We start from the raw sequence: 26,347 nt of genomic DNA on the forward strand, positions 1-26,347 counted from the left end.
GATAGATTTATTGGTCATTCAGAATGGGTCTTACGGGGTAGGTGGCTTGCTAAGTGCCTCCCTCCATCCCACAGAGTTAAAAATATTTTCCCCATCTGTCTCTGTGCACTTTCCAGAGGTCTGTGTTTACAAATAGATTGTGGAGTCTGAGATCCTGTTCAGTATAATTCCAGTTCCTTTATGGCCCTTTTTATACCCTTTAGCAATACAGACTAGTATAAAACCATCACCAAAAGGTGAGTTTATGTTCTCATATGCATCCCTGGTTTCCCCTGTTTGAAAATTTAAGCAGGAAATTTATAGGATTTAAGTCAAAGTGCCCTATTGGGAGTCTTAACAGTCTTCATAGTGTGATAGAAACATATTGTGACTGTGTTCCTTCTGTTTGAAGGTGATCTTGGGATTTTACTGTTTTATAAATTAAAGAAATGGATCGATATCATAAATTTACCCTGGAATTCAGTAAAGGTGAGAGTGTGCTACAAAGGAGACAGCCAATATAAAAGAGGGTTTTATATTAATCTGAAATATAGGTTGTCTATTTTTTTCCCTGAGTTATAAATACATTGAATAGGTTGGTACCAACTTCATTAACATTTATTGGGGAAGGAAATATGTTCCTAATTGGATATGAATCCATTAACTTTGCAAGTTTTAAGCGTGGCATTTAGGAGTGGCATATATGTTTAAAATCCTTTAAAACAGTGAGTGATACAAAAGATAGGAAGATTTGGTTTATTCTCCTGTATTTCAGATCCGTTTTTCTTTAGACTGAGATTTTGTTGTCATGGCCTTTAGGTAAGAAGGAAGTTATGCAGGTAAACCAGAGAGTGGGAAGTTGGGGGGAAAAGACTTTGAAGCCATGAAATCAATCGATCCTATACTTCTCAAAGAATGATATATTCCTGATTTTTTTCTTTAATACTCTTTTACATGTCATGAGTCAAAATTTGAGATGAAATTTTACCACTGTCATTCTCTGTGTGGTTCTCTTTCCCTTCCTGATCACCGCCTCTTTCTTTCTCTTATTATTATTATTTTTTAATCATGTACTCTAGTGACTGCTAATGCATAGGAACTACTTCTGAGATTATCAAACTAAACTTCTTAAAACTTTAGTTTTTTGCTTTTGTCTTTCACACATAAAATAACGATTAATTCCTAATTTCTTTATAGATGGCTGCTTTCATCAAAGCTTCTTACATATAAATTATTTCTACTATTCATTTTTTATATATTCTTCTTTTGAAACCAAAATTAAATGGTTGGTTTTCCCTTCAGGGTTAATTTTGGGGCTACGTGATTTTGGCCTCCACAATTATTCTTTTATGCCCTCTAATGGCAGCCTGAGGAAACTCCTATTGGACACAATTTCAAGAAAATAAACTTACAAAAAAAAAAAAAACCCAAGAAATCACTCAAAGATTTTAATATAAATAACTTTCACACACCAAGCATTCTTGCTGTGGGAAAAACCATATGTTCATTTGCTAAACTTGGGAAATAGGTCTTCTGGTTGATTAGCCGTAGTTTTTAAGGAATTTCTTTATTTGGATGATTATTTTTAAAACTCTATTTTTAATTGCAGTTAAAATTCTTATGTGATTCTATTAGGGTAATAGATATTTTTCCAAAGTGTTTATTTGCTTTGAAATTAGTAAATATATAGGCATGCATATTCATACATAGATAGCTACACCATCTTTAAAATTGGCTTTGTATTTATTATTAGGTATGAATGGGGATGAGGAATGGGAAAATTCAAACTTGTTTCTTCGGAGGCTTCTGGCATTACCTTCAATGGTGCTACAGAATAAATCTGGACTATGGTACTAAAATCCCATCTCTTTTTTTTTGTTTTTTACTGTTGTAGCCCTATATGTTTAGAGAATGCCTGATGAAGTTGGCCTGAGTCTCAAACATCATGAGTGGCCCTCACAGGAGATTCACTTTCAAGGTTAAAACCTAAAGGAAGGGCTTCCCTGGTGGCGCAGTGGTTGAGAGTCCGCCTGCTGATGCAGGGGACACGGGTTCGTGCCCCGGTCCGGGAAGATCCCACATGCCGCGGAGCGGCTGGACCCGTGAGCCATGGCTGCTGAGCCTGCGCGTCCAGAGCCTGTGCTCCGCGACGGGAGAAGCCACAGCAGTGAGAGGCCCGCGTACCGCAAAAAAAAAAAAAAAAAAAAAAACCTAAAGGAAAACATTTTCCACATCTTAAAAATGTGCTTATATCAACTGGTTCCAGCTATGCATTACAAGCAGGTTTCCTAAAACATTAATTTCTCTTTTGCTCCTCATTTTTGCTGTTCTCGTCATCTTGCTTTCTTCACAGCTCAAGACTTTGGCCTTAGATCCTACTGGAGTTGTTCTGCTTCAGTACCATTCTAGAAATGTAGCTTTTACTCTTCATGATAGCAGGAAACAGCACGGAGGCATCTACTGGTTGGAAAATAATCTTTTCCCCTCTGCAGGTCTTGCTCTATGAGCCTTCGTTGGTTGCACCAAAAGAATTACACTCTATTCTCAAAATGCTGTTAGAAGTTTTTCTTGCCTATAGTGTTAACTTGAAATAATACTTATAAGCATCGATATAACTAGATATCATTAAGTACATACTCTAAAAAAGATAAATTCATAAAATTCTCTCCTTATAAAATTTAAAAGTTCCTGTGATATGATATTATACCAAATATTGGAGTATTCTCTAGAATTAAGTATAGATATAAAATAGGCTGAACTGGCAAAAGTTCTTCGAGCCAAGGACTATAATGCTAATTTTAACAGCTTCTGTTCATTGAACACCTGCAATGTGCCAGGCTCTACACAGCTCACCTCTAGTCTTTACCTCAATTCTACAACAAAGAAGTCACTGTTCTCATTTGACTCATGAGAAAACCGAGGCTCAAAGAGTTGGAATGACTTGTTCAGGGTCACAGTGATGTAAAGAGGCAGAACTGGGTTTCTGACTCCAATGGGATCTTAGTGCAAAGGTTGTAGAAGAGGCCAGAATAGAGATTTGAGTTTTCATTGTCTTCCTACTGAGCTTCATGGCTTTTGAATGATCTTCATCTTCAGCTTTAAATGTGTACTTGTATTTGGGATAAAAGACAAGTGTTGCAATAGAGTTTAGCGAATCAGTGCTTCCCTGTTTGACCGGGGTTCAAATTTGAGCTAGGCTACTTCCTAAGAGTGAGACATCCAGTGAATTAAGTAATCTCTTTCCATCTATTGAAAAAGATAATAGCAAAAATAAACTATAGACATATAGTGTCAGGAAAGTTAACTCTGGGGAGGACCAAGAGGGTGGTTATTGAAAGGGGCCCAAGGGTGGCTTCTGGGGTGCCATTGGCGTTCTAACTGATGGCCTGGGTCATGAGATGTAATGATTCATTGGTCTGTTCATTTCAGTTGTAAAAAAAACATAATAGTAACCATTTCAATAGGAGGATTAAGATATACTGCTTAGTGCATAAAAATTCTTTATAAATAACAACTGTTATTTTTGTTGATTTTTTGAATTCTGTTGTCTTATTTTAAGAATTATGCAGCTTTTTTTTTTTTTTTTTTTTTTTGCGGTACGCGGGCCTCTCACTGTTGTGGCCTCTCCCGTTGCGGAGCACAGGCTCCGGATGCGCAGGCTCAGCGGCCATGGTTCACAGGCCCAGCCGCTCCGCGGCATGTGGGATCTTCCCGGACCGGGGCACAAACCCGTGTCCCCTGCATCGGCAGGTGGACTCTCAACCACTGTGCCACCAGGGAAGCCCAAGAATTATTCAGCTTTAAAAGCAGGGAATAAAAAATGCATGCTGTATATGAATATGAATATCTAGATAACTCTTTGTAGCTGTAGTCATTGCCATATGGCAACATTTTATTCTATTTCACCATTGAATAAGTGAAAACACAAAAACAGGTTTTGTTCTATGTTAAGAAATGAAACCCAAGGTTCTTATTTTGATTTATGACATTTAGTTAATTACTATTATTTTCAAATGTAAAATTCCAATAAACTACTGCTCACCGAACAATATTTATTTAATGCAACTGAATTTCTTGCCCTAAAATGGAGTTTCTTCACCAGCAAGTCTAAGGTTTTGTGCTGATGTGAAACATAGGGACAGAAGGAAGTGATTGCTGAAACTGGGGAGAGAAACCCTGACTGAGGAAGATGAAGGGGCCCTAGGCACTGTGCTGAGCACTTTAAATGTACCATCTTTTTAGAAACGACAATTCCTGTTAGGTAGGTAGGATTTTCTATCATCCCATTTTACAGATGAGAATCGGAGATTTAAGAGTAGCTAAATAACTTGTCTGTCACACAGCTAATAAAAGACACAGCTAGATGTCTACCACCAGAGTCTCCCCATGTCCTTCTTACTGCCTCATCAAGGCTTTTCCATTTTAAAAGTAACCACTCACAACTAGCATGACATAGAGGGGACACAAAATACTGCTTCAAAAAGGCTTATTGGAATCAACAAAGGAAGAATACCGGAAATTAAACTTTCTAATATTTGGAACACAGTTAAGCTCCTTTCCAAACACTTGGCTCCTGAAGAATCATTCCTTTGAAAGAACTGTCCTATTAACAATCATTCAGTGACAGAGAATTAACAAACTGCATGGTGAATTATTCTCTTTTTGCTGGATCCTGGGGGTACCCAGAATGATAATGCTATTATTTTAAGTAGGCTTTCATGTTGCTTATGGTAGGTTACCATATTATTCTCCCCACAATTTGAATTAATTACATTTTCTTCATTTTATGTCTGAAAAGAGAAGTAATGGATAGCTTACTGCCATCCCTTCTAAGTATGCAGCCATCTTATTGATTCTTCCTGGAGGAACTTGCTGACTTCAATAGATGATATAAGAATAAAGGAATTTAGCTGTTCACATTCCTCAAGGGCAGAGGGGGGGTATATGTCTTCTTTATCCAAGAGCCATGCAGACCTCTACGCATTTTTCATAATGCATCTGGTTTCTCTATTTCAGACATTCTCTTATCTCCAAATACCTTGTAGCACTTCCCCATTGGGGCTGCAGTTGGCTGCCTCAGCAAGTTAACTGTAAAACTTAAAACTTTTATGTTTAATAGTATGAGGACACTTGGGTCTTTCTCTTAAGTGATGAATATGATAAAACATGGCATTTTGTTAATTTCTGGTACTCTAAAGGTTTGTTGATTAGAATAGAAAATAAGTCTTAAAAATAAAAAAGCCCAGATTTTAGGATATAAGCTTTTACCTTTCATTTGAAACTTAGAGAATGAGCTCATTGATATTTTACACTGGGTTTTAGAAACATCATTATTAGCTGGGTGGGGTGGGAGTGGGGGAGCTTAATTAATCAGAGCAGAAAAGAAAGAACAATGAACATGGAGTTAGAAGTGCTAGTTTCCAGTCCTGGTTCTGCCATTTCATAGCTTGGGGGAGTTACTTGCCCCTCCAAGTCTTAGCTTCATTTATAAAATAGCACAAATATTACCTACTTTCTTATCTCACAGGTTTTGTGATAGTCACATGAAGTAGTATGTGAAAACACTTCATAAATCACAGTTCTATAAAAGTATAAAGTATATTTTTTCTGATAACCATATACATATACCTGATTTTAGAAATCCCAGTAGCTTTATTATTCCTAGTTAGAAAGAAGAGTTTACAAAGGTGCACCAAACCCCAGTTAAATGAGTAGCATGGTGCTGAATACTGAGGAAAGTTTCTCAATTTCCATGTTTTGAGTAACCTTCATGTTTTGACCTAGCCTTCAGGCAGGTCCTAGGTAGCCAGAAACCTGGCCCTGAGCAACCACATACACTTACTCAAGTGTGCTGTGCAAATTCTATAATTTTCTGTGTATACTATGATGTGAGAAAGTTGGGAGGCCCTAACAGGATGATTAAAAACCAAAGCATCCAAAAACAACAGAATACACTTTCTTCTCAAGTGCTCATGGAACATTCTCCAGGATAGACCATATCTTGGGTCACAAATCAAGCCTTGGTAAATTTAAGAAAATTGAAATTGTATCAAGTATCTTTTCCAACCACAATGTTATGAGACTAGATATCAATTACAGGAAAAAAATCTGTAAAAAATACAAATACATGGAGGCTAAACAGTACACTACTTAATAACCAAGAGATCACTGAAGAAATCAAAAAATACCGAGAAACAAATGACAATGAAAACACGATGACCCAAAACCTATGGGATGCAGCAAAAGCAGTTCTAAGACGGAAGTTTAGAGCAATACAATCCTACCTCAAGAAAAAGGAAACATCTCAAATAAACAGCCTAACCTTACATCTAAAGCAATTAGAGAAAGAAGAACAAAAAAACACCAAAGTTAGCAGAAGGAAAGAAATCATAAAGATCAGATCAGAAATCAATGAAAAAGAAATGAAGAAACAATAGCAAAGATTAATAAAACTAAAAGCTGGTTCTTTGAGAAGATAAACAAAATTGATAAACCATTAGCCAGACTCATCAAGAAAAAAAAGGAGAAGACTCAGATCAATAGAATTAGAAATGAAAAAGGAGAAATAACAACTGACACTGCAGAAATACAAAGGATCATGAGAGATTACTACAAGCAACTACATGACAATAAAATGGACAACCTGGAAGAAATGGACACATTCTTAGAAAAGTACAACCTTCTGAGACTAAACCAGGAAGAAATAGAAAATATGAACAGAACAATCACTAGCACTGAAATTGAGACTGTGATTAAAAATCTTCCAACAAAAGCCCAGGACCAGATGGCTTCACAGGTGAATTCTATCAAACATTTAGAGAAGAGCTAACACCTATCCTTCTCAAACTCTTCCAAAATATAGCAGAGGGAGGAACACTCCCTAACTCATTCTATGAGGCCACCATCACCCTGATACCAAAGCCAGAAAAAGATGTCACAAAGAATGGAAACTACAGGCCAATATCACTGATGAACATAGATGCAAAAATCCTCAACAAAATACTACCAATCAGAATCCAAAGCACATTAAAAGGATCATACACCATGATCAAGTGGGGTTTATCCCAGGAATGCAAGGATTCTTCAATATATGCAAATCAATCAATGTGTGATACATCATATTAACAAAGTGAAGGATAAAAATCATATGATCATCTCAATAGATGAAGAAAAAGCTTTTGACAAAATTCAACACCCATTTATGACAAAAACTCTCCAGAAAGTAGGCATAGAGGGAACTCACGTCAACATAAAAAAGGCCATATATGACAAACCCACATCCAACATCATTCTCAGTGGTGAAAAACTGAAACCATTTCCACTAAGATCAGGAACAAGACAAAGCTGCCCACTCTCACCACTGTTATTCAACATAGTTTTGGAAGTTTTAGCCACAGCTATCAGAGAAGAAAAAGAAATAAAGGGAATCCAAATCATAAAAGAAGAAGTAAAGCTGTCACTGTTCACAGATGACATGATACTATACACAGAGAATCCTAAACACTCTACCAGAAAACTACTAGAACTAATCAATGAATTTGGTAAAGTAGCAGGATACAAAATTAATGCACAGAAATCTCTGGCATTCTTATACACTAATGATTAAAAATCTGAAAGAGAAATTAAGGAAACACTCCCATTTACCATTGCAACAAAAAGAATAAAATACCTAGGAAAAAACCTACCTAAGGAGACAGAAGACCTGTATGCAGAAAACTGTAAGACACTGATGAAAGAAATTAGATGATACAAACAGATGGAGAGATATACTATGTTCTTGGATTGGAAGAATCAACAGTGTGAAAATGACTATTCTACCCAAAGCAATCTATAGATTCAATGCAATCCCTATCAAACTACCAATGGCATTTTTCACAGAACTAGAACAAAAAATTTCACAATTTGTATGGAAACACATAAGACCCTGAATAGCCATAGCAATCTTGAGAAAGAAAAATGGAGCTGGAGTAATCAGACTCCCTGACTTCAGACTATACTACAAAGCTACAGTAATCAAGACAGTATGGTACTGGCACAAAAACAGAAATATAGATCAATGGAACAGGACAGAAAGCCCAGAGATAAACCCACGCACATATGGTCACCTTATTTTTGTTAAAGGAGGCAAGAATATACAATGGAGAAAAGACAGCTTCTTCAATAAGTGGTGCTGGGAAGACTGGACAGCTACACGTAAAAGATTGAAATTAGAACACTCCCTAACACCATACACAAAAATAAACTCAAAATGGATTAAAGACCTAAATGTAAGGCCAGACAGTATAAAACACTTAGAGGAAAACATAGGCAGAACACTCTATGACATAAGTCACAGCAAGATCCTTTTTGACCTACCTCCTAGAGAAATGGAAATAAAAACAAAAATAAACAAATGGGACCTAACGAAACTTCAAAGCTTTTGCACGGCAAAGGAAACCATAAACAAGATGAAAAGACAACCCTCAGAATGGGAGAAAATATTTCCAAATGAAGCAACTGACAAAGGGTTAATCTCCAAAATTTACAGGCAGCTCATGCAGCTCAATATCAAAAAACAAACAATCCAATCCAAAAACGGGCAGAAGACCTAGATAGACATTTCTCCAAAGAAGATATACAGATTGCCAACAAACACATGAAAGGATGCTCGACATCACTAATCATTAGAGAAATGCAAATCAAAATTATAATGAGGTATCACCTCACACCAGTCAGAATGGACATCATCAAAAAATCTACAAACAATAAATACTGGAGAAGTTGTGGAGAAAAGGGAACCCTCATACACTGTTGCTGGGAATGTAAATTGATACAGCCACTCTGGAGAACAGTATGGAGGTTCCTTAAGAAACTAAAAATAGAACTACCATATGACCCAGCAATCCCACTACTGGGCACATACCCTGAGAACACCATAATTCAAAAAGAGTCATGTACCACAATGTTCATTGCAGCTCTATTTACAATAGCCAGGGCATGGAAGCAACCTAAGTGTCCATTGACAGATGAATGGATAAAGAAGATGTGGCACATTTATACAATGGAATATTACTCAGCCATAAAAAGAAACGAAACTGAGTTATTTGTAGTGAGGTGGATAGACCTAGAGTCTGTCATACAGAGTGAAGTCAGAAAGGGAAAAACAAATACTGTATGCTAACACATATATATGGAATCTTAAAAAAAAAAAATGGTTCTGAAGAACCTAGGGGCAGGATGGGAATAAAGATACAGCTGTAGAGAATAGACTTGAGGACACGGAGGGGGAAGGGTAAGCTGGGATGAAGTGAGAGAGTGTACTTATATACACTACCAAATGTAAAATAGATAGTGGGAAGCAGCTGCGTAGCACAGGGAGATCAGCTCAGTGCTTTGTGACCACCTAGAGGGGTGGAATAGGGAGGTTGGGAGGGAGATGCAAGAGGGAGGAGATATGGGGATATATGTATATTTATAGCTGATTCACTTTGTAATAAAGCAGAAACTAACACACCATTGTAAAGCAATTATACTCCAATAAAGGTGTTAAAAAATAAATAAAAACCAAAGCACATATATCCCCTGTTTCTTTGAAAGTTATAGTCTGATGAGCAGCATAATAGACAGTTTAGATGGCTAAGAACAATTACAAAGCACAGTATTGAGTTTAAAAAAGCTAAAGTACTGTTTGGATACCACTGTAATGGGGAATATGTGAATTTGTGGAATAAAATGAATTGCAATTTAGTTTCAAAGTAGGCCTTGGACAGGAATTACATAGAGAAGGAGATATTTCATGGCCAGAGTTGGGGATAAGTTAAGAAAAGAGGCGGAAGGCAAGAAGATGGTGCTGATTATATTGCTGTTTTAAAGGACCAAGTTAGGCTGTCATGAGACATAAGGCTAAAGAGTTGCATTATGACCATTTGAATGATAGCTGTGACTGTTGTACTGAAGAGTTCGGATTTACCAGATGTATTAATTTCCTATTGCTGCTTGTAACAAATTTAGTGGCTTAAAACAAGTCATATATATTATAGTTTTGGAGGTCTGTAGTCTAAAAGGGGTTGACTGGACTGCATTACTTCTGGAGGCTCAAGGGGAGAATCCATGTTTTTGCTTTTTAAAGCTTCTAGATGACACTTGCATCCCTGGACTCGTGATCCCTTCTGTGCCTCACTCAGGCCTCTGCTTCTGCCATCACACTGCTTTCTCTCTGGCCATGACCCTCCTGTGTGATTACGTTGGGTCCACACAGATAATCCAGGACAAGCTCCCAATCCCCAAATCCATAACTTAATCACTGCAAAGTTCCTTTTGCCATTTAAAGTAACGTATTTACCGGTTCTGAGGAATAGGATGTGGACATCTTTGGGGGAAGGTATTATGTACCTTATCACACCGGCATAGTTAATGTGTAGTTATAGGTCTTGAATAGGATATGATTTTGTTTCTCATATATGATATTTTTTTCTTTATAGCTGTGTGTGTGTATGTGCGTGTAATCACTCACGTGCATATGCCCAAGCCCAGGCAATGTTGTCTTCAAAGAAAAGTGTTTTACATCTGACCACATATACTATAAACCATGTGAATACTTGAATTGTTTGAATTCATTATATCGATTTTATTCTCCACTGTTGCCTAGTGAAGTGTCAGGCACATAATAGATTCACAACAATTCAATGAAGTAATATTGGGCAAGTAATTAGCTTCTCTATGGCAAGAAAAATAGTATTTATCTACCAGCTAGAATAAGTCCATTCTATCATATGGATTATTTAGATGAATTATTTCAGGGAATAAAAATCTGTGTAGACAGAAAAGATGGTGGATAGATGGCCATGACAGATGGAGCTCACCGTTATGTCCTCTGTCTCATACCTTATCACACCATGATGTTATCGTTGATTTACTTGACAGCTTCACCCAGCTAAACTGCAAGCAACTTAAATTAGCACTTCTTCCTCTTCCTCCTCTTTCCCCTTCTCCCCTTCGTCCTTCTCCATCTTCCATCTCCGATGCCTAATATAATTCTTAGTCCACAGTAGATTCTTTATATATCTTCCCTATAGATCATCAACAACCAATTACAAAATACAGTGATGAAAAAAATCCCATTTATATTAGCAAAAACATCTGTGAATAAACTGTGTAACTAAAAATAAACTTTTATAGACTATAAAAGATGAAGAAGGGCTTCCCTGGTGGCACAGTGATTGAGAGTCTGCCTGCCGATGCAGGGGACACAGGTTCGTGCCCCGGTCCGGGAAGATCCCACATGCCGCGGAGCGGCTGGGCCCGTGAGCCATGGCCGCTGAGCCTGCGCGTCCGGAGCCTGTGCTCCGCAACGGGAGAGGCCACAACAGTGAGAGGCCTGCGTACAGCAAAAAAAAAAAAAAAAAAAAAAAAAAAAAAAAGAAGAAATTCCTAGTTAAGAAGTTTCAATAAAATTAAAACTCGTCCTGACTAAATTAATATACAAATTTAAGGCATTTCCAAGCAAATTTTCAATGGGATTATTTTTATAATTTGACAGAAATGACTGAAAACTTTATATGCGAGAATAAAGATATGAAAGAACCAATTCTGCTTATAAAACTTAAGAGCGATACTTGTATTACCAGATACTAATAAGTAGTATAATGATATTAAACAAATATGGCTCTAGTACAATAGATGAAGATGGGACAGAAAGGAGACTGCTAAGACAAATGTGTGTGAGTATGTGTGATAATATGTTATAGATAGCGTTTCAAATTAGAAAGGCTAGATCATTCAGAAAATAGTTTTGTGTCAGCTGGCAATCATATAGGACAAAAATTAGGTCCCTACTTCCCACCATAACAAAAAATGCAGATTATCATATTTTGGGTATTAAAATACACAAACTAGTGAATAATTAAATAAATCTCATAGTGGGAAAAACATTTATAAACAGGCTATCTTTACAGAAAAATCACATTGTAAAAGAGTAGTAGATTTTATTATGGAACAGAAAAGGACAAACGTGATTAATTTTTTTGTGGTATGCGGGCCTCTCACTGTTGTGGCCTCTCCCGTTGCGGAGCACAGGCTCCGGACGCGCAGGCTCAGCGGCCATGGCTCACGGGCCCAGCCGCTCCGCGGCATGTGGGATCTTCCCGGACCGGGGCACGAACCTGTGTCCCCTGCATCGGCAGGCGGACTCTCAACTGCTGCGCCACCAGGGAAGCCCAAACGTGATTAATTTGAGAGTATGTTTAGTTCAGGCATCCTAGCTTTTCTAGATAATTGAAGAGGACCTTGTAATTGTCAGCCCAGTTTAATCTGCCATCCCTTTTTCTTCTAGAGAAGTTGCATATTTCTCATTAGAAAAAGTCAGTGGCATAATAAACTTGAGAGAGAGAGAGAGAGAGAACGCACTGAGAGCTGGGCAAGCACTTAAGTGGGAGAGGAGGAAAGAAGAGGGGGGCGGGGAGGGGGAAAGGAAAGCTCAAGGCTATGGAGAATTATGTTTTGGAAGGTCTGTAGGATGTGCCACTAAAGAAGCTGCCAAGTCTGAATTATATTTTTAGGCAGAAGAGCTGACTCCAGGGTATGACATATGGATGACAGTTCATCCAGAGCTGTATGCTTTAGTGCAGGGCTGCAGATCCCTCAGTGTATGCATTATCTCAGGGTATAAGGAAGGGATGAGTATGGAAGCAAAGTGTCATCCTTAATATACCTCTCTTTACCTTCTGCACTATCCACGTGACCCAGTCTCCTAGCCACTCTATATTTGGGACGTTCCCTTTCACACAGCTCTTTTTTTTTTTTTTGGTACATGGGCCTCTCACTGTTGTGGCCTCTCCCGTTGCGGAGCACAGGCTCCGGACGCGCAGGCCCAGTGGCCATGGCTCACGGGCCCAGCCACTCCACGGCACATGGGATCTTCCCGGACCGGGACACGAACCCGTGTCCCCTGCATCGGCAGGCGGACTCCCAACCACTGCGCCACCAGAGAAGCCCCCTCATACAGCTCTTGATATTCATTTCAAACACTTTTCATTTGCGTGAAAATGTTATGGTAGCATGAAATGACCTGCTCACAGATCCACATTATTTTAGAGATGGCCCTACAGGTAAATTCTTCCTCTTAGGTAGAATGAACCACAGACGGAGCAAAGTCAGTCCTAGAGGGGCTTACTGAGCTAGTCAGTTCCCTGGAGTTTGCTATTTCTTTTAAAACTGTGTGAACATGATATACCAAATGAAATCCAAAGGCTGAAGTCTCATCTCAATGGAATCTGTGGTTTTAGACTCATGAAACTTATTTAGGTGAAACTTGGGTTTCCCACAGCTGTGCCTGAAACTTCCCATGGCAAGATCTTTACATGACTGCAGACAGCTTAGCGAACACATCTGCTTAATTTATTGCTATGGTCAGTTCTGTCAGCAGAGAAAAGAATTAAGATAAACCTATTAGACTATCGTTATATGACAATAAATCAAAACGGTCATTTTAAAGACTGATTTTTAAAACATAGATGGAATATAAATTGTGTGATGATGTCAAGTTTAAGAAACATTTAGAGGGAGGAATACTGAGAAAATACATTCTTTACAAAATGATTCCTTATTTATGGCCACTGCTAGAATAATAGCAGTACTATCCTACTGTGTCTCATATTTATAGAAAAATTTTACAAAGGATGTGACAGCAGAGAAGGGTGATAATCAAGTGATTGTTGAATAGAATTAGAGTTAAATCAGAGAGTTTAAGAATTCATAGTACTATTGTTTAATAGCGTATTAGAGATTTGTTTTAGTTGTAACACCTGATATAAAATGCCATTTTGATATGGGTTATTTCAATCTCTGGAACTAACAGATTAATTTTTAAAAAGAAGCTTTAGTCTTAGCCGTTTTACGATTGCTACATGATGTCACGGAATTGGATCTCTGAACAAGTCACCTCAACTCCATGAGCCTCATTTTTCGCTTTTATTAAATAAGGGTATGGACTAGTTCATCTGTGAGTTTCTTTTCACCTATAAACTTGAATAATTCCAATGGTCTTTGAGGACATAGAGCACATTGTATATCTTGGCTTGGCAGTAACCAACCAAGGAACACAAAGCAAAACAAGTTTCAGAGTTTCTGAGGACATTTATGGTGTGTGGTTCATTGAACACATATTGGTGGGATTCCTACTGCCGTAGTGTGCTTCTAAGGGACACCTTTGCCCCATATTTTAACATTTATGAAATTGGGATTAGTTTTACATGTGATGGCATGCCATAATTCCATCTTTATGAACATTTTTTCCTTACAGGTACATAAAACAGGGACTCAATATATTCTCTGTTGAGTCTTAAGGTTGCTGAAATTCAGAAAATGTCAGGTGACATGCTGTGTGCTGAGGATAGCTGGTTCCTGTATGGGTAAAGCTTCCATTCTAAACATATAACCACATGAAGAAGTGTTAAAACTGCAACAGTGTTACATGTGCTGTGAGATCACGTCACCACAGTGCCTCCTCATCTACCATCAGCCTCATTTCCACCAGCAGCCCTTCTACACTTGGAATGTTCCCTCCACGTCATAATCTCTTTGCTCAATTGTGTGTACTTCCAGACAACAGAATAATTTTAATATATTATTTCCAGAATAATTTTCTATACTGATGAGGTGCTCATGTGGTCTGAATGAGGAAAAAAATTGGGAGCGCTTTCTTTATAAGGATATTTGCCAATAATGGAATACCAATTTTCCTGCTTCTGCCCCAAATTTAGTGTTCATTTCTTAGACCAAATTAATTGTCATGTGACCATTTAAAAATGTTCACGACACGATTTATGCTATTCATTGTCTCAATCTATAAATAGTTATCACCCTATTACATTTTTATAATTTTTTATAAAATTATGATTTTGGCTTCAGGGTTTTTCACTGTGGACTTGTATCAGAAATGAAATGTGCTACATCAGGAGGATAGATGTAAAATTATACTTTTCCTTGGTAACCACAGCCAAAGCAAGTGTTCCATGCCAGTTACAGGTAGAGCCCCTCTGCCTGGCATAATCAAAATGTCTTTCTCTTGTTACTGAAAATGCTGGGAGAGGCAGGCTAGATGGATGTCAGGGAGATAAAAGAGGGTGGGGGAAGGAAAAGTATAGAAAAAGTGGCAGGTGAGTGGAGCAGTGGGCACTCAAACTTTGTACCTGGAATGGAGAAAAGAAAGAGATGGCCCTCAGGCTGAGCTATCAGTGTAGGGTCAAAGGCACTAGGCATGGTCGCCCATGTACATATCTGGTTTAGGTTTTATGTCTAGAAGAAAAACATGACAGAAAATTTGCAAACAAAAATAATCTTGATTACTGTGCATTAGTTCTTTTCCATCTGCCCACATATATTTTTCATAGCAGACAAATCATAAATATATTTCTGTATTTACTTTTCTGTTAAACTTTGCGTCAGAAGCATATTTTCCATTTGATTTCATAGTGTTCCAAATTTTAATGTTAATGGCTGCATCATTTATTCATTCAACAGATATATTTTGAGTGCCTACCATATATCAGTACTAGGGTTTGCTATTAGTACTGAATAAAGCAGACAGAATTTGCATAAAGTTTTATTAAGTGGAAGCCTAGCTTAATTAACTATTCCCACATTAGGCATTTAGGTTGTTTCTAATTTCCCCATAAGGAGATCTCTTTCATATCTACCTTTCTTCTTCCTTCTTCCTTCCTCCCTCCCTCCCTCCCTCCCTCCCTCCCTCCCTTCCTTCCTTCTTCCTTTGTATTAATTCCTTAGGATAAATTACCAGATACAGAATTGCTTCTCAAATAGATGGACATTTTGGGGGGGTGATAAGTGGGCTCTTAATTTACAGTTACATATTTTAATGTTTTGACATCAAAATGATTATTTGCTCAAGCAAAATGATAAAAACTATGCCATTGTTTGGCTGGTAAGATTTAAAATGGAGGTACAGAGACATTTTATAACTATGTTTGGGATTTGTATAAATAATTTGTTTTAATTATTTACATTAACTATTGTGTTTAAGAGCTCCTAGTTAAAAATATAGCTTTAGTTCTTATAAAAGGAGTTAAAGGACATGGGTTTAACTTGTGAATACCTAGAACTAATAAGATAAAAATGATCAAATGAGAATGTAACATGATTTTTAGAAATGCTACTTAACCAAAGTCAGTAGCATTATGGAAAGTGGAGAAATGTTCACTGCCTAAGAAACCTAAACTTTGAAGAAGCCCTGGAAGACATTCTCTTGGAACTAATCCTAATTTTACTAAGGGATGTAACAGATGATCTAAGAAGTCCTTTGTTTTCTGGGACACTACGATAAAGTGATAATTCGTTTTTCCATTGTGCTACATAGGGATTTAGAGGCATTACTCATACCCATCACCTGCTCATTGGTGAAAGATTAAAATCCTTATAAACATGCATGTGTATGTGAGCATCATACACTCCTTATAACTGCTTCTGATGTGAGTATCCCTCTCTGATATAACCACCTCCAAAGCTTTATGGACATTCTTTCTAGCCATTCCCATGGGGTCTGGGCATGAACATATCAGTTACCTATTTCAGCAGACAATAAAGATGAATAACTAGTTAATGCGACAGTTTAATTTTTAAACACATAAAATCAAATTTACCAATTAGCCCATTAGGAAAGGGATGAAAACAGTAGATGCAGTTTTAAAAACAAAAGCTACTTAAATGTCAAAGAGACATTGATCATAGATTTTTGTGTAGTACTTGCCCTTTAACATGGTAAATTGGGTCTGTTTCATTCTTTATTCAAAACAGAAAAAAGGCTATGTATTTAACATTTCCAAATATAATTTTTATTTTGCTACAGTGATATGGGTTCCTGAACCATTAAGGTTTTTTTTTGTGTGTAGAATTTTAGTATTATCAGTGTTACGAGAGAGAAACTAAGACAGCAAATTGCAGCAGGGAAAAGTGCCTGCAGAAATATGCCATGTAAGACAGTATCAGAGATAAGGAGGCTAAACAGTAAAGAGAATTATAAAGCAGTATATTTCAAATGGTCTAATCTAGTATGGTTTATTTTATCTTTAACAATTTACTATCAAAAGTTGTATAATCAAACCCTCAAAATGGAAACTTACATATAGTCCTAATTTAACTTCATGACAAGAAGTTCTGATGTGAACCATTCAGAGATGTTGCATACGACTCCATAAATACAGGTGGGATATCATTAGATAGTGGGTAGATCTCAGCATGCTTCAGTATCTAGAACAAAACCTAGCGTTTGTACCCTGCTCTGTTTCTGAGAGTTCATTCACTACCTTCAGTCACTATTCATGAGAAGTCCATGTATGTCACTCTAGCTTTGTGAAAGCCTTGGTGGTATATTTATTGTGTGATTAGGAGGCTACTGTGTTGATAGGGGTGTAAAGATTAAAGTTAGATTTCTGAATGTAGAACACTGTTTAACTTGAAAGTATAAAAGTAGAACTACCTTTGTTGGTTATGTCTACAACCAGAGTTGTGTCAGGTAACTGTGGATAAGATACGTCCCTCAAAGGAGAAGCCAGACTGCGAGAAAGGTCACAGAATGACTAGAAAGTGGAATCTTGATCTCTTGGTTTCAAATGCTTGGAAGAAAAACTAAAGAGCAAACTATTTTTGGAAAGTGGAGGTTAAAGTACCACCGTCCACTTCCACCTGTACTACTGCAGCTTCCTCCTCACTCTAAGCTCTGGCTTTGGTCTTGCTCTCCTCATCCATTCTCCAACCTACATTCAAAGACCCAATTCTGACCCTGCTTAAACCTTCAGCATCTCTCAATCACTACTTATCGTTGAACGCAGTACTGTCATCTCTAATCACTGTCACATACTCCATCTTTCTTCCTTTTACCACCTGAATTTTTGTGGTAGCCATTCTGGAAACCTGCAGTTCCCCAGGTGCATCCTGCTCAGGACGGTGCACATGGGGCTTTCTCTCAGTATCAAAGATCTCTGGGGTGTAATTTGTAGGAACTTCAATACAAACTGTCCTAGACAATAAATATACTCTTTCATATATCAGAACATTCAGGACAACTCCCTACAACAAAGAAGTCATTTGAATGTCATCAAAGACTCAGGTTTTCTCTACCTTGCCTCTATTATCTTAGGTCATTACTCTTTTTGTTCAGGATGGAAACAAGATGGCTGCAGCAGTTCCAGGACAAAGTTGTGGCACAAAAATTGTGTGAATAACAGAAGAGAGTTAGAATTTGATCTTGTGCTTATTACAGAACCATTGGAATTATCCTTAGACCTATGGTTCTCCATAGGGAGTAATTTTCTTCCCCAGAAGACATTTAGCGATGTTTGTAGATAATCTTGGCTGTCACAGGTGAGGGGAACAAAAAATTATCTAGGACCAAATATCAAGAGTGTCATGGTTCAGAAACTCTACCTTAGAACAATCAGAACCATTCATGAATCTGGGGATAAAGTTTATTTCTTCTGAAGAATATGGTTGTTTATGGGACGGGTGGATGTCTCAGCAAAACTAGAGTTCTATTAAGAAGGAATAAGAATGGGAAGAATGTTGGTTTGTAATGAACAGTGTCCACTACGCCCAAACTGGGTTGTTCTCTTTGTGTTCTTCACCAGTTGTCCAACTCACATGTATTCTATAGACAGTATTTTTAAAACTTTTACTGAAGTATAGTTGATTTATAATGTTGTAGTAGCTTCTGGTATACCGCAAAGTGATTCAATTACATATATATATATATATATATTCTTTTTCATATTCTTTTCCATTGTGGTTTATTACAGTATATTGAATACAGTTCTCTGTGCTATACAGTAGCACCTTGTTGTTTATCTATTTTATATATAATAGTTGTATCTGCTAATACCAAACTCCTAATTTATCCCTCTCCCACCCCCTTTCCCCTTTAGTAACTGTGAGCTTTTTTTCTATGTATAGAAAGGACTTTCTTTAGGACATCTTCTCTGAATATTGTCCCCTCTTCCCAATTTTTGATACTTTCCCCTGCCTGGACTGCATACTTTCTATGCTACTAAAATGGGTACTACCTCATATTACTACACTCATCCCTTGAATTTTGATTATTTTTTACTTTTCCAAAGCTTTCTCTAGTGTGTAATATCTTTAGACGGTAGGGACTATATCCTTTTCATGTCAAAAGGTCCATCAAGAAGAAGCATGCATGCCAAATAGTATGTGAGCAATAATTGACTGACCAAGGAAGAAGTGAATCACATCCCTAAATTTGTCTCCTTGTGACCTAAACCTCTGGGGAGTTCCTGAAGTTCCAGAAGTTTGGCTTTGGGACCTAGAACCTGACACAAAACATGAAAGTGTGCCCAATTCAAGACCTGCACTTGACTTTCCACCACTACTCCCCAAATGGCTTCTAACCATGTTGACCCTTCTGTATTTAGCACACGGGGCATGATAGCCACTACCATCATGAAAATATCCTGAGATGTGAGTCTTATCTCTACTGAGGGAATGTGTCTTTGGTTTTGGGTGCATACTCTTAGTAAGAAAGGGCAAAACAGAAGAAATGCTCGCAAGAATCAATACTAAAGTGTTAACCTGTAAGAATTCTATAAGAAAATTGGCAAATTTCTCTTTATTTTAATTTGGTACTTTAGTTACCAATTAGTAGAAAGGGGAAAAAGAATATTTTGACATGCAGTAGGTACCTCATTTACATACTGAAAGGATCAATTGCTATTCTTTGTCGAAGTAATGAAAACAGCATTTTGATTTGAAATTAAGAATGTAAATAGCTGTGTTTCATGCTCTTTCATAGGAGCTTTATTTTTGAAAACAATTAATAATATCAAAGTGTATGTTTCCTTTTGAAACCAGAGGGTTCATAATGGATTTGTATTCACACAATTTTTATTGTGTATCAGAAAGCAGAATATATTCTCATTAAAACAGCAGGGGAAAACAAAGAAATCTCAATTTAATTAAGGTGATGTAGTTAGAGATTCATATGAGCTCTTCAATGTAAGTTCTGCATTCAGGGGTCTGTAAGATGATGATAAAGTCTTCTTAGGCAGAAAGTTTTAATAAAGACACAAACCAATTTAGCATATTCCTGAAAGAAAATATTAATGTTAAGAGAAAGGAAGTATACACATTTATTTTTAGTGCACTATTTAAAATTGCTTTTTGTGTGTGTGGTGTACTTAACATAATACTCTTTGAAAGAATGCATTTTAGTATCTTCAGGTCAAATACGACTGGCTTTCCTAAGCACCACAGGATCTTTAATTGGTTCACTTTTCTCCACCTCCACCATTATAATTTGGCTCACAGCACTCACTTTCTCTAGAGCTCCTGAAATAGTCTTCTGACTGCTCACCCTTCTTCCATTCTTGTTCTCCACAAAAGCCCTTGTTGACTGAAAAAAATGCACAACCTAAAAGTTGAGAATTATGTTTTATTTTGTGGACAAAGCTGAGGACTTAAGCCTGGGAGGCGGCATCTCAGATAGCTCTGAGGGACGGCTCCAAAGAGGTAAGGGAGGAGCCGGGAACTATAGGAGTTTTTGCAACAAAGACCAGGGAGTCAGAATGTCAAAAGGTTACTGTTAAAGAAAACCAGACATCTCAAGTTAAGGAATTTAGTGCTTTTCTATGTATGAGAGGATGCAAGAGTCTGGGCTCATTGAAATCATTCCTTTGATAGGCACCTCAGCTCCCTGGGGCCAGAATCCTGTGCTTTCTCATCCTGATCTCAGGGTGCACCGCTGGGGGTGGCTGCAGTGTCTGATGGTTTGATTGAGGAGTGTTAAGTTTCCGTCCTGAGTTCTCTTGGGGCTAACCATCTTGGCTTGATGGTTGCAGCATCCTTTGTTTACTGATATATGTATGGTAGGCAACCATTTTTTCACCGACATCCTCCACCGGATAAGACACAGAACTGAGAATGTCACTAACTTTCTTGAAACCCTTCAGTGATTTCTCAGGGCCCTGACTAAAATTCAAACTGTTTAATCCAGTCTACAATGACCCTCATGATTTATCCACCTCTCCAGGTTCTCTTGCTCTTCCTTACGAGGGTCCTTGAGTCCCCCAGCTATAACAGCTAAACCCTACGTTATGCCTATAAGCCTTACTTTCTTAAGCCCTTCTAATGTAGTTCTTCTCCCCACTCACTGTATTTCTGCCATACTGGCTTTTGCTTATCTGTTGCCTAAATACAGCAAGCTCATTTTCACCTTAGGGTGATTAACTTGCTCTTTTCTCTGCCTGGAATCTTCTCCCCTCAGATCTTGACTTGGCTGGCCCACCCTTGTCAGTCAAAACACAGTTCAAATATCACCTCTTTAGAGGAGCTTTTTCTGCCAGCAAATCTAAAGTCATCCTTCTCCTAACCCCAGTTACTCTCTATGACATGTTACAGTATTGTTTCTTTGTTAAAAAAAAAAAAACTTTGTCCCTATCCTAAAATCATAATCTCTCCCGCTCCCCCTCTTGCCCCCTCTTCTTTCTTTTGTTAATCATTTCCCCTACTGGAGTGTGAGCTTCAAGAGAGAAACCTTTTTATTGTCCCAATACCTAGAATGGAGCTTGGCATATAATAGGTACTTAATTATTGTTTTTGAATCTTGAACAAAGATCCTCTTTGAACAGGAATTCACACAAACTGATTCTGATTCCTCACTATGGAAGGGACTTCTGCCAGCTTTTCACTTGACTAACTCCAACTAATTTTTAATGCATTTCCTTAGGGAGGCCTAGTCTGATTTTTACAATCTTTCACTATACCCTTTACTTTGCTTCATAGCACTTATCAAAATTTGTATTTGTTTATAGACTGTTTCAAGAAGTCATACCCACATACATGAGTATATGCGTATCTATAGGAGGTATGCTGTAAATACTTATTATGTAAATTCATAGGGGGGAAAGTATATGAGGTATTGATGAAGGAACTTGGGCTTTTTTCCTCTTGTGCAATTGCCCTGGATAAACCAGGTTATAGAGTCACCCTACTCTAAAGTAGATGTGATTTCACTTTCTGGGGATTAATACTACAAAAAAATCCCAGTAATAAATAATGGTATCTGATCAAAGACATTGCCTAACTTAAGAATACATTGAATCAGAGTATTTCCCATGCCATAGAAAAAGAAAGATCAACAATGTCTTGATATTGTCATAGAGCAGAAATGAAAAGAATCTAAGTAGCTAGCCTTAATGTTTTATACCTTATTAACTTTCCAGTGTGTCTTGTCTCATTTTAAGACAAGCAAACATGAAACATTTTTGAAATGATTAAGAATTTGATATAGCAAGATGCCATTATGAACCAGTTAAGGTATAAATTAATGAAAGATTTCAAAGAAGCCTAAACCAAGGGCTTCTTAAAAATGATTTTCAGGATAACTTTAAGGATTAAGCATTGGAAAAGTCATTGCTTTCCCATTTAACCCTCTGATGATAGGCTCTCTGAGACACTGAATGGATAGAAGATGGTTGTGCGTGATGTAGAAACTGCAAAGGACTTAGACGCAGGAGGTCTTGGGAGAGTCCTGGCTGTAACCACTTTACTAGCTGTGTGGTTTGAGGCATATTTCTCTTTCTGACCTCAAGTTTCCTCACCTGTAATTGGACATGATAAAATGCCTATGGGTTGCTGGTGAGAATTAACAAGATAATGTATGTGAAACAAATTTTGTAAACTGTAAAGTGTATACAACTGCTAGTCACATAATTATTTTGAAGATGTTTTTAGTCTCACCTCAAAGATCTTCATCTAGTTGGAAGAAACTGTGACAAGGGTGAAGTTATTTATAGACACTGAGACTTTATAGGTACAATTAGAGTCACCATTAGCCTTGAGCACAGAACTGCTACTAGAAAGGATAAAATGCAGGTGTCACAAGCAAAGGGATAGTACCACTGACTTGTACATCCATGAAAATTCAAGTCTGTGGGTCCTTCTCCAACTTGGACTCGACATATACAGACCGATACACCTATATCTATTTGCCACTGTCTTCCCTCTGATGCCTCTACTGAGTGTACCTGACTACTTATGGCTATGGAAATAGCATCAAATAGCTTGTAATAATATATGGTTGTTTAGATGGTTATATTTATTGGTCAGTTAAGATTTCGAGAAAGTCAGTACCTCTCAAAAAGAAAGACACAGTTCAGAATTGGGATTGGCATATACCAAATAGGGGACCTGTTACCCATCCAGGGAAATCCAAAGTTCTTATTAGGTTGGGTTCTTTCTGACATTGTTCTTGGTAGATCTCAAGGAAACCACCTTGGCTAGTCTCAAGTGCCTTGGGGTAGATGTAGATCAGGGAGATAGCTCAAGGGGACAAATCCATTCCAACCTTTCAGGACATGAGCTATGGTCCCTTTGTGATTTGGTCATACTGCCAGTTTTATACCCTGACCAAGGGCATTCATTGATGTCACTTCATATATGATGTAACGGGACAATCTTGTGATATTAAGGAATGCAGGAACGTCCAGAGAGGAGAGGCCCAACAACCAGAATTGTCACAAAGGTAAAGAATTTTTTTTTTCCTTTCTCCCAAGCACCAGATACTGATAATAGAGACCACTGCATGAATTGGTTGCAATGATTTTTTTATTCCATCATAATGAAAAATGATCCATTACATGATTCACCCTTCTGAAAAGTACTTAATGCTTCTATTTGCCATGAAGTGAGATAATGTGACTCAATCTATTTATATATCCTAGACATAAATTCAAAGTTGATTAACATCAATGGAATTGGGCCTTCATCATAATTCTGGAGATAGGCTCTTAATATATGATACAATACATTCTTGCAGAATTTCTTTTATGATTTTTATCATTTGAGCACTAAAGAGATTAATCCTAAGGTTTTCTGACTCTCAAAGCCTTGCAATCATATTTATTTAGTCAAAACTTATAGCCAAAAATTTTACAATTTTCATACTACATTTTTTTCCCCATTTTCATCTGTTTATAATCACCCTGCATATTTCTGAGGTTTTCTTTTTAGTGCATATGTTCAGTGATAACTCATGAATATTTCACATAATAGGATTAATTATCAGCCTTCCACTAATTATAATTAAAGTCTCCTCAGGTAATTGTGTAAGTTAACTTTAGCAATTCACACATACAGAAGAGTATTTTGCAGAATAATAGGGCATTGTGCTGCAAAATAAAGAGCATAAAGGGTATGAACACAGAATAAAAGAATTCAGAGCTCTAATGTATTAAGCTTATGTGTGTTGCTATATATCTAATTGCAAATTGTGCTACTAAATATATTACATCGTCTATATATAGTAATGATCCCTTAATGCAGACCTTATGGCAGTAAGCATTTCTGCTAAAAATTACATCTAAAACATCTAACTATTTCTCTCCTCTCTTAAGAGATATTAGTATTCTAAGTTCTCGTTAAATAGCTTATGCTTTAGAAGATAAATGCCCTCAAAATTGGTAGTTTATATGCAAAACAAACGAAAAAGCCTTTCCTCAAAGCATCTATCCCTGAATGTACAAATTAAGGCTTGCTTCATTTATGAAGCTTATTTTTTAACTTTTATTTATACCTAATGGTTAGTTTATATGTTACTTCATTAAGAAGTCAGTGTTTTGAAGATGCCATATGACACTGAAATGACCATCTTTTGAAATTATGGGATGCTTCGTTACGGAGTCAGACTCTAATCTGCAACCAATTTGTGTCAGCTTTCCGCATAGAAAAGATCTCAAATCCTCTCTTAAACCAGGAATCAGCTGAAGGTTTGTCTTGGTTTCATGAGCCCAATGCAATTAGGCAGCACGTGAATGTGGGACACATGCGTTTATTGCTCTTCCTAGCATGTGTTACTTTGATGTGTTAGGTCGGAAGCCTCACTCTTTTCTGGGCAGCCTTCCTCCTGGGTCTTTATACTGCTTAGCAGTTGAGTCCAGACTTTGAAACACAGCCTAATTTAGAGGCGGATGCTGCAGCTGCTGCTGTCATTTCAGATGATCTTTTTTTTCTTTTTGCTTTGATGTCAGCTTAGAATCTTGGGTGTCGTATCAGTAAAGCAGTGTCTGCGATTCACAAAACAGAAAGCACACCATTTAAGCTTTTGTTTTAGCCTTTAAATTGAATTTCAACACCTCCTAAAGGATCAAAAAATTGTAGTTGTGCAAAAATTCCGTATATTATTCATTGAAAGAACGGTATGAACAAAGAATATGTAGCTCTCTTGGTATTAATTTAATCAGATTTGCTCAATATCTGATAAACATTGAGGGATAAAATATGTGAAATGTAAAGCAGCCTTTTGTTTCTTTATCTTAGTCTGTCTACACCTAATCAATGTGGCACAAAGGTTTTCCTTCCAAAGGTTTGTCTGACTCATCATTAAAGCATTTTGTATTAATTATTATTATTTTGTTGTTGAACCATATGCTTTACCTTAGCAGGAAACCTACCAAATCCTTTGGGGAAATGACCAATAATGGACCCATTTATCTTTATTTTCACTAATCAAAATCCTAAGTTTGAGAAACTAAATCCACTGGTTTTCTAAGTTGTAAATAACTTTAACGTCTCAAAATCATCTGTGACTTGATATGAAGTACAGGTTTAAAGCCTAAAAGAGGTGGAGATTTGGGTGTTAGATGCTGGTGAACCTATAGGATCACATGGATAGGTTTCCTCAGCTGATGCAAGACCAAAAAGGCATGGAGGATTCCTTTGTATACTTTCCCGGTTGACAAGAAACATTTATCATCAAGGATCTCAGAACAGCACCTGCCTATGTGTATGCAGGTTGGTTTTTTAATAGGATGAAAGAGGAAAATTGCTACTGTCTGTGAGCAAAAAGAGAAAATACAGGCATTTCTTTGTGTGACATAATTTCACCTACATTTAAAGAGAAAAGCTAACAGGGACTTTATTGTGGTATTTGGCAATAAGGAAAGTCTAAATTCTAGCTACCTGAATGAATTTTGTGATGGTCCCTCCTTTTATCCCTCCTGTCTAGAAATTGTTATTATAGCATATTCTAGGGAAAGTTCTCTCAGAATATGGTCATGATTAATTTCTCTGAGAGCAAAAACCATTTTATTGTTGATAATAATGACCGAAATTTTTAAATTTGGTGAATGTTTATCCTAGCCTTATTTTAACGTGAAACATTGGAAATAACCTAAATGTCCTAAATGAGAATTGGTCAAGCAAATGCCGCACAGCCATTCAGTGGAATACTACACAATCATTTAAAATGTTTATCAAGAGTCTTTCTTAATATTGTCCAACTCTATAGGAAAATATCATAGCAAACAGATGAAATAATAAAGGAGTCACAGTGATGATAACGGATGTCTTTGGTAATTTGGAATATAGG

The 26,347-nt window shown here is 37.2% G+C and overlaps 2 long non-coding RNA genes across 6 annotated transcripts in view; one reads left to right on the forward strand and one right to left on the reverse strand.

Moving 5' to 3' along the window:
• The window catches only part of LOC132597273 (uncharacterized), a 318,142-nt gene that overhangs the window by 237,754 nt on the left and 54,041 nt on the right, over positions 1–26,347 (forward strand). The window lies entirely within an intron of this gene.
• LOC132597272 (uncharacterized) overlaps positions 23,587–26,347 on the reverse strand; it is a 399,384-nt gene continuing 396,623 nt past the window's right edge. For all 3 annotated transcript variants that reach the window (XR_009563798.1, XR_009563797.1, XR_009563799.1), the window contains one exon: positions 23,587–25,043. This is a non-coding gene — a long non-coding RNA (uncharacterized lncRNA). The remainder of the gene's footprint in view (positions 25,044–26,347) is intronic.

This window comes from Globicephala melas, chromosome 4 (assembly GCF_963455315.2).
Source record: "Globicephala melas chromosome 4, mGloMel1.2, whole genome shotgun sequence".
Classification (NCBI taxonomy): Eukaryota; Metazoa; Chordata; class Mammalia; order Artiodactyla; family Delphinidae; genus Globicephala; species Globicephala melas.